Raw genomic sequence first — 9097 nt, forward strand, 5'->3', positions numbered from 1 at the left:
CACCAATCAGAAAGGATATGTGCACCCCTATGTTCATAGCAGCACAATTCACCATAGCTAAGATCTGGAAACAGCCTAAGTGCCCATCAGTAGATGAATGGATTAGAAAACTGTGGTACATCTACACGATGGAATACTATGCTGCTGTAAAAAAGAAGGAACTCTTACCATTTGCAACAGCATGGATGGAACTGGAGAGCATTATGCTAAGTGAAATAAGCCAGTCAATGAAGGAAAAATACCACATGATCTCACTCATTCATGGATAATAAAGACCATTACAAACTTTTGAACAATAATAGATACAGAGGCAGAGCTGCCTCAAACTGATTGTCAAACTGCAGTGGGAAGGCCAGAGAGGGTTGGGGGGCAGAAGGGAGGGGAGTAGGAGATCAACCAAAGGACTTGTATGCGTGCATATGGGCATGACTAATGGACATAAGACACTGGGGGGTAAGGGAGGGCAGGGATTGTCAAGGGCGGGGGGTGGGGGAAAGACACATATGTAATACCCTTTGTAATACTTATTATAATATTTTTTTTACAAAAGAATAAAAAAAATTAAAAAAATAAATGTACCACTGCAATTCCAAAAAAAAAAAAAATGTACTTTTCCATACAGATATCTAGTTTTCCCACCATGGTTTGTTGAAATGAGATAGTGTGAATCATCCAAATGTTTTATTCTAGATCAAGTTTTTTTAGATATTCTAAAACATATAGAAATGTCAACACTGTTTTTCTTTTTCAAATGTGTTTGGCTATTCTAGATTCTTTGAATTTCCACATACATTTTAAAAATAGATTGTCTATGACTATAATATCCAACTCTGATTTTGAGTGGGGTAGTGCTGATTTCATAGCTCACTGTGGGGAAAAGCAATATCTTTACAACATTAGGTTTTCCAATTCATGCCTAGCAGAAAAGGTTACCCTAGATATGTTTCTGGGGAGTGAGAGACAGCAAGATAAGAAGGACTTGCTAGACCAGTTCTTTTTTAAAATTTTTATTCTTTGTTGTTGTTGTTTTTTAGACCAGGAGTTCTTAATCTAAGGTCCATGAACTCCCATAACTGAACCCAATTAAATAGCATGGAAAATTCTGGACATAAATAGAGGGATGCTCTTTTCTGAGGTGAGGGTGCATTATTTACATTACATTCTCAAAGAGATCCATATATCATCCAAAAACAGATTAAGAAAAAGACCATCCATTGTAAGGAAGATACACTGAGAAATCCAATGCAAGGCTATCTTGAGATAACTCAACCTCTGTATTTCCATGGATCATAGAAGCAGTTGCATAGGTTTCCATGCTCTTTGACTCAAGCATAGGGTATAATCCCCTTACCCATGACATACAGACAAGGTCAAATCTGGACCGCTATACTAAAACAGCCCTGAAGGAGTGGTCAGGTGAAGAGAATTTTAGCATTTGGAGTTGGTCTCCAGGGCCCTAGAATGAAGCCTAAATCTATCCTCTCCTCCACTAACCTCTGAAGATAGTGCTCTGGGTAAGGAGAGAATTTACTCTGAAGCAGGAAAGATCCAAAGGCTGTGAGCTTTAACTGGGGCGGGGGGGGGGGGGGACAGTGGCTGATTATGGCAGAATAAGACATCAGGTGGTGTCACTGAAGTAGCTTCAATCCAGCCCTTGGCAACTTGTCCTAAATTCCTCAACAGAAGGCTCCGTCAACTAAGGGAGCCACAACAACCTTTAGGAAGCTAAAAAAGAGCTGCAAACCTTGGCAGGGAGAGAACTAACCCACACAATGGCAGGAGCTACAGTGATGGTGAAAAAAGTCCTGCAAAGGCCATAGAGCAGGGGTGCAGAAGTGACAACTGCTTCTGAGATAGTTAGAGACTGACAGAAGAGTGACTTTGGTGTTAGTCACAGAATAATACAATAATGTCCACTATTACAAGAAAAGAGTACAGACTGGAAAGTCTGGGGACTTGGCAACTCTCCCAGTATGTGAGGGCTCAGAGACCTACCTCCATCCCCAACTCAATGAATACCTGAGTTTGGGAGGCAGCAGTGGGAGCAGGCAACCCTGCAGGAAGGAGTATTTTATAACTGACATTGTTTATAATGGTTAGCACCTGATGAACATGAAAAGCAGACTGACTTTAATCAGTTTTATTATTGTTTTTTAATTCTCCATGAGCATTGTACCCTTCCCCCGCTTATTGCCTGCACCTGGGGTGGACCTCTCCCACCAGCCCTCCCTTCTTGGCAAACCATTGCTCCAATCACTCGGGCATGAGCAATAATAGGGATGAAATTAACCTCCTACTTTTGACAAACTGCAGAATAACTCTGACTCTCTTGGAGGGAAGAACTATACATTTGAAGTTTTTCCCATGTAGGTCCCAGGAGGCAAGGGGGCAAAGGCTGAGTATGGTAGGTCAGCCATGGCTGTAGTGATGGCAGCCAGTATCCCACAGACAGAGAGTACTTCTTTCTGCTCCTCTCTTATAGCTCATTTCAAATACAAAGGGCATTGATCCATGTGTACTGCAGAGAATACTTACATATGGGTACAACATCATATGCTTGGTTCTTCAATTTCTTAAAGTGAATGGAAAAATACAGAGCCAACATTTCATAATGTACCATTCTAATTATTTGGCCATTGTTGTTTGGTCCAAAATTCAACCTTATTTTCACCCTAATAAAGATCTCATGTAGAACTTTCTTCTAACCTGTGGGAGAAATGTATGCCTATTTTCTTTGCATGTTTTTTTTTAACGCTGTATTTGCTCCTGTTTTTACACTGCTTCTCCCCTATAGTCTCACCTTGGAAATACAAGTTTCCACTGGGGAGTCTATTTAAATGGATGCTGTGCTTCTTTAACTCATATACCAGAAACTTAGGAATCTGGCTTTTTTATTCCAAAGGATATTTTGGGGGATTGGGGAGAGGAAGAATCTCATTAGCTTGTCAATCAAATGTGTATTTGCAAACACTTGGTTTGCATCAAACAATGCAGACTTGAATAAAAAACAAATGTATTGTGCTTATTAAATAATTTTGTTTACAAAAATAAATACCAGAGAACAGAAATGTATTTATCAGTGTTAAACTATTATTTGTATGTGACTTATTCCTTTCTTTTAAAAAATCACTTATCTTTAAACTTAAAAAATAATAAATTGTTTTTACCATGCCTAAGTTGATTCTTTAGTGTTTGATTACTATTACATCAAAGGAAAATAAATACAATCTGTGTCATTAAAGTAATTCAGTGCAAATTGGGCATAACACAAAATTACATTATTAGCAGCTGCTAAATGACTATAAAATGTAATTAGACACACTCAATTCACTACTCATGAACTGGACCTGATTTCTAAAATATCAATTTAGAACTTTGATTATTCATGACAAAAGTGGATGTATTTAGATTCTAGGCTTAAATTCTTGCTAATGAATATATCCCCCTAAGACCTTTACTGGGATTCCTAAGAGGAGGAGGGAAAAGAGGAGGAGGAGGAGGAGGAGGAGAAGGAAGAGGAGGAGGAAACTGTTGTTTAAGCACAGAAGGGGGGGCGTGTTGGGAATTATCATAGGGGTGCCGGCTATGTTCCCACTGAATCCCTGCCAGCTGCAGTAAGGCAGAAGTGCCCTGGTTAAATTTTAACTCTCTGCTGAAAAAGAGGCAACAAAGCCCAGCACAGATACTTCTACTGTAGATGTTTATGGCTGTTGCTCTTCTTAACTACCTCATTTTCTTTGGCTGTCTTTTTGACACATAGTGTTAATCTGCTTAATAAAAAATAGGAAGTAAAATAAAATAAAACTAGCAACAATATATGAGGATGTTCATATCTGCTCTTTGCTACTCTAAAGTAGGATGGAAGCAGAATGACATGATGACCTATAAGTGCTTTGGGATCTGCAAGGGGAACATAATTGGTTCTCATTAAAAGCTCCTTAGTCTAGTTATCTGGGCCCTTCATACTCTGGCTCTATCTACCTTCTCATTCTGATTTCCAGTTTCTCCTCTCCCTGGCCAGAGCTGCTCTCTATTTACCCAAGCATTCCTTGAAAAAATTACTTCCTTCTTTCACATTTCACTCTTTCCTTCAAGGTACAGTTCCATATGTACCCTCCTTAGAGCTTTGACTAAATTCCCAATGGGAGGTCCCCTTTTTTCTCCGCAAATTCTCTGTAGCCCTCAGTCTGAGCCTTTTTCATTATAGTTGTTAGAGTGTGTTTTCTGAAAAGATATCGGTATTTCTCAGTGGTTAAACACATTGTCTCTGAAACCCAAAAATTGGGTTTCAATACCGGTACTACCAGTTCCTGATGGTGCGATTATGGGAAAGTTGCCTCACTTCTCTGAGCCTCAACTTCAGCATTTATAAAATGGACACAATAATAGTATCATTTCCTTATCTTAAAATTCTAAGGCCATGAGAATTTTAGAAGTCAGAAAATTTTGAATTTTAAAAAATATAGCACACATTTTGTATCCTACAAAATACTCCCAGTGGTCTGGGACAGGGCTTGAAAGCAAACACCTCAGTATTCAGTGAAACAAAAGAGTAATTACCCAAAATGGGATAAAATGAGAAATAGCCACATGTCAGTTCATGAAAAAGTTCAGGTCAGCTTTTGCTGTCAATTAGTTATGAAAAATGATATGATTCAACTCTGGGTTTTTAAAGATTTGTATTTTAAAATTGTGCATAAAGGACCCATGAGGATTGAAGGAAATATGTGTAACACATGGTGGCAGCCTACTAAATGATAAAAGAAAGTAAGCAATTGCTATCATTGTCATTTATGTTCATGGCTCTCATTCTTATTGGCAACAAGGTATTGGAGAGAGAAGGAGTTATATCTTATATTGCAAACCCCTCCTATTACATTGCATTTTGTAGGTGCTTAATAAAAGATGTTTGACTGAATAAAATATATCATCTCATTGTTGTGACTGTGACATCCAGTCATAGAAATATATAACCTTATAAATGGCTGAATAATCTAAAAATTAGACCTGAATTCCTCCAATTAAAGTTTACAGTCTAGGCCAGCAAGAGACAAAATAGATGAAAATGAAGTTATGTGAATTTTCTATACGGAAGGTTAGATTGCTTCATTTATCACAACAATCAAAAAACATGGACAGCTTTCTGACAGAGTGGGAAAAGAATGCAGTTGTGATGAAGAGCACTATCCACAACATGGCAGGAGCTAAAGTAAGGGCAAGAGAGAGGCATTTGACCCAGGGGTCATGTGAAGCTGGATTGGGAAATGAGGGAAAGCAGCTGACTCCTGGGTGGGATGAGTACTTTTGTGGCACGAGTTGGTGGTCTGAGGGCAGTCACCCTCCAAATGCAGCCAGCACAATCAAGACTAATTGGTCTTTGTCGGCAGCTTCAATACAGGCTCTCATCTGAATAGATCTCCTTCTCTCAGGCGGACACCCCTAAGAGGATTCAGCACTTGTGAGTAATTTGGCCAAGCATAACTTGAAGCAATAAAACCTTCAGAGCCCTTCCAAGATCTTTCTACAAGAAAGAAAGATCCTGCAGGAAGGTTAGAGGAACTTGTCTTCCCTAAGCATGGGTAAAGGCCTCAATAGATCACATTTGGAATATTCGTAGAGATGAAGGGAGAAGAGATCCTTAAGGAGAAAATGAGCTATCTTCTAAATTGGCTGAGATATGGTTTATTGAATGGCAGGTCACTTCACTTGGATCATCAGCCCTTTGTCATATGTGACTGGAAGCCTCTAGGACTCAGGGACTGGCAATGTGTAAGGAATCAACAGGAGTTCTGGCCCAAGGGAAACATTTTCCATCATGCATTCATTCATTAACTTTTCTAAAGTCTGCTTCTGTCTTTTAACCTTAAGGCCAATCCTGAGTTCAAGATGGTCCCAAAGCATGAACTAGTCCTGTAAACAGGCTACAGGGCCTACCAAGAGCTAGTCTCTATAGGGTCATTGCTCCTGTAATGTTCCCCACAAAGGCAATTATAGTCAAAGATGCTCTGGTAAGGCATGAGGCAAGTTGGATTCATTCTGAAATGATGGTGATGTATCTAAAGATATGCTTGGAAAATCATAAGCCTGGATGCTACTGTTGAATTTTCCACAAATGTACATGAACCTAGCCAGCCCATGGGGGTCTAGTCAATTATCTCAGTGATGCTGCCACTATCAAAAACATTTTTAAAACCCCTTCTAGGGGACCAGCTCCAGAGTTCAAACCGTATTCTTGAGAATATTTGTAATGGTGACAAAACTACATACTTGAAGGGTGAATTTGATGTTTAGATAGAAGCTATAAGTTACCTGAAGACAAAACTAGGTAGGTAGCCCAGGAAATGCCATTTAAAAATAAATTAATGAAGAAGTAATGCTTTTTCAGTGGATAACCCTGAAAGGAAAAGAATTAACTTTTATTGAGCTCCCACTATGTGCTCCCACTATCTTTATATGACCCTAATCTCATTTCATCTTTAAAATATTTTTCTCGAGGTAGGTATTATTACTCTTAAATAGAAAATGGGATCAGAAAAGTCAAGTAACTTCTTTTAGGCAACACAGCTTGTCAGTGGGAGAGCTGAGATCAATGGCCGCTTCTTCTATTTGTCTGCAAAGCCAATAAGTGCTCTTTGCGTTATAGAACACTGCCTTCTTTGAAAGTCATTAAAACAAAGAAAGCCTTCCAACCTTGATACACTCATAAAACATCATTTTCACATCAATAAAAGAGATGAATATACTTATAAAAGATTTGTTTTGAAATGGAAGAGTTCCAGGAATGTTAGCAATGAATCAGGCATTTGTAAATCAAATGGGGGAAAATATTTGCAAATGATACTTCTGATAAAAGGCTAATATCCAATATATATGAAGAACTAATATAACCCAATAAAAACAAAAAACCAGACAATTCAATTAAAAAATGGGCAGAGGACATGTTTCCAAGGAAGATATGCAGATGGCCAACAGATATATGAAACGATGTACAACATCACTAATTATCAGGGACATGCAAACCAAAATCATAATAGTCATGGGGATATAGTCAATAACATTATAATAACTAAGTAAGTATACTGCCAGGTGGGTACTTGAAATATCAGGGGGATCACTATGTAAATTATATAATTGTCTGACCACTATGCTGTACACCTGAAATTAATACAAAATAATATTGAATATAAACTGTAATTGAAAAAAATTTAAAAAGAAATGTGTTGGAGAAGATGTGGAGAAAAAGGAACCCTTGTACACTGTTTGTGAGAATATAAATTAATATAGCAACTATGGAAAACAGTATGGAGGTTCTTCAAATACTTAAGAACTACCATGTAATTCAGCAATTCTTCTTCTGGCTATGAAAACATTTATTTGAAAATATATGTGTGTTCCTATGTTCATTGCAGCATTATTTACAACATCCAAGACTTGGAAACAACCTAAGTGGATAATTGGATAAAGAAGATGTGGTACATATATACAATGGAATACTACTCAGCCATGAAGAGATGAAATATTGCCATTTGCAACAACATAGATGGATTTTGATATATTTATGCTAAGTGAAATAAGTCAGATGGAAAAGGGCAAAAACAGTATGATTTCTCATATATGAAATATAAAACAAAAAGTAACAAATGAACTAACAAAAAAGAATAAACTCATAGATATAGACAATAGAATAGTGGTTACCAGAGAAAAAAGGGGGTGGGGTCAGGGCAAAGTGGGAAAAGGGGGACTTAGGGTGGTAAGTGACCAACAGATATTGAATTGTACACCTGATATTTATATAATGTTATTACCCAATGTAACCCCAGGGCTGCCTGCAGGGCTGTCTCATAGTACTTGCCATTGACCCTGTTCTGCGTGTTGTGGTTATTCCAGGGCTGGATGCTGGTGTCAATGTACCCAGGCCCCACACTGGGAATGAACTTGAGGTTGTTGGAATCACAAAAGTTCTTCACAGCTTTCCAGTTCTGATGGGAGGAGTCCAAAGGAAAAACCATTGGAGCAAAGTAGGTGTACATGCCATGAAATCCAGTGGCCAGGATATTATGAGTGTGTCCCTCCTCTACCAGCAGCGCTATGAAAACCCCATTATAGGAGGTGTTGCTGATTGAGTGCAGCCCATTTGGTGTCAGGAGATGGGCCCAGGCTTCAGGGTTGTCAGGTATGAGTTGTAGATATATAAAAGAGTAGGAGGCTCTTCCCTATGTTGTTCTTATAGCAGTAAAATGTTCCAGGGAGCCATACGTGTCAATGATGTACTTGATGTTATCATGCTGAATGATGTCATCCCAGCCATTGTAAGGTTAGATGTGGAAGGCCACCTGCCACAGATAGAAGATACTGGTCATGTGAGTATCTGTCCAGGGGTCACAACCTATAAGGCTGATGCTCCAACGATGGCCTGGATGTTGTACTGATGGGCAGTGTCCAGAATGGCAGGCACCAGGTCATCAGAGGGGTCCCCATTATCATGAGCCATGCCAGGTGGATACCAGAACAGGACTAGGGTGCTGATGGCGGCTTCCTTAAGCTGAGTCATGTGCTCCCACAGTACATCGGGGTCCCAGGAGCCATAGGGCCCCAACTCCAGGTAGAAGCTGGAGCCCAAGTCGTGGGGATGGGGGGGACTATGGCGGCCACAGGCGTAGCTGGCCGAGATCATGGGGTCCCAGTGAGGCGCCATGATGTGGTCCCAATGAATGTACTAGTAGTGACCCTCCCACCGCTGGCTCCCATACCATGAATAGCAGAAGGTGTGCAGGTCTGAGTAGACGCAGAGACTCTGCCTGGGGGCGGACTCGGCCTTGGCCTCTGGTGGGGGGGCGGGGTGATTCCACAGGGGGTGAGGCCCTCTGAGTATCATTTCAAGGATGCCAGCTCCAGGCCTAGGCCAAGAGCCAGGAGTCCATCTCTTTCAACTTTTAAAAGGATTATTATTAAAGTACTAGAGGCCTGATGCATGAAATTCATGCAAGGGCCTTGGCCCCCGCCACAGCAGCTGCCACCTCTGCCTCGGCCCCACCTGCTTCAGCTTTGTCCAAAAAGAAGGATTTCCAGAAGGATGTCTGGTCTAATTAGCATATTA

General features: G+C 39.9%; 1 pseudogene; it reads right to left on the reverse strand.

Moving 5' to 3' along the window:
* Positions 1 to 5550: 5550 nt before the first annotated feature.
* LOC102442188 lies at positions 5551 to 8875 on the reverse strand (annotated as a pseudogene).
* Positions 8876 to 9097: the final 222 nt, after the last annotated feature.

Source organism: Myotis lucifugus, unplaced genomic scaffold (genome assembly GCF_000147115.1).
Source record: "Myotis lucifugus unplaced genomic scaffold, Myoluc2.0 scaffold_2, whole genome shotgun sequence".
NCBI classification, from domain to species: domain Eukaryota; kingdom Metazoa; phylum Chordata; class Mammalia; order Chiroptera; family Vespertilionidae; genus Myotis; species Myotis lucifugus.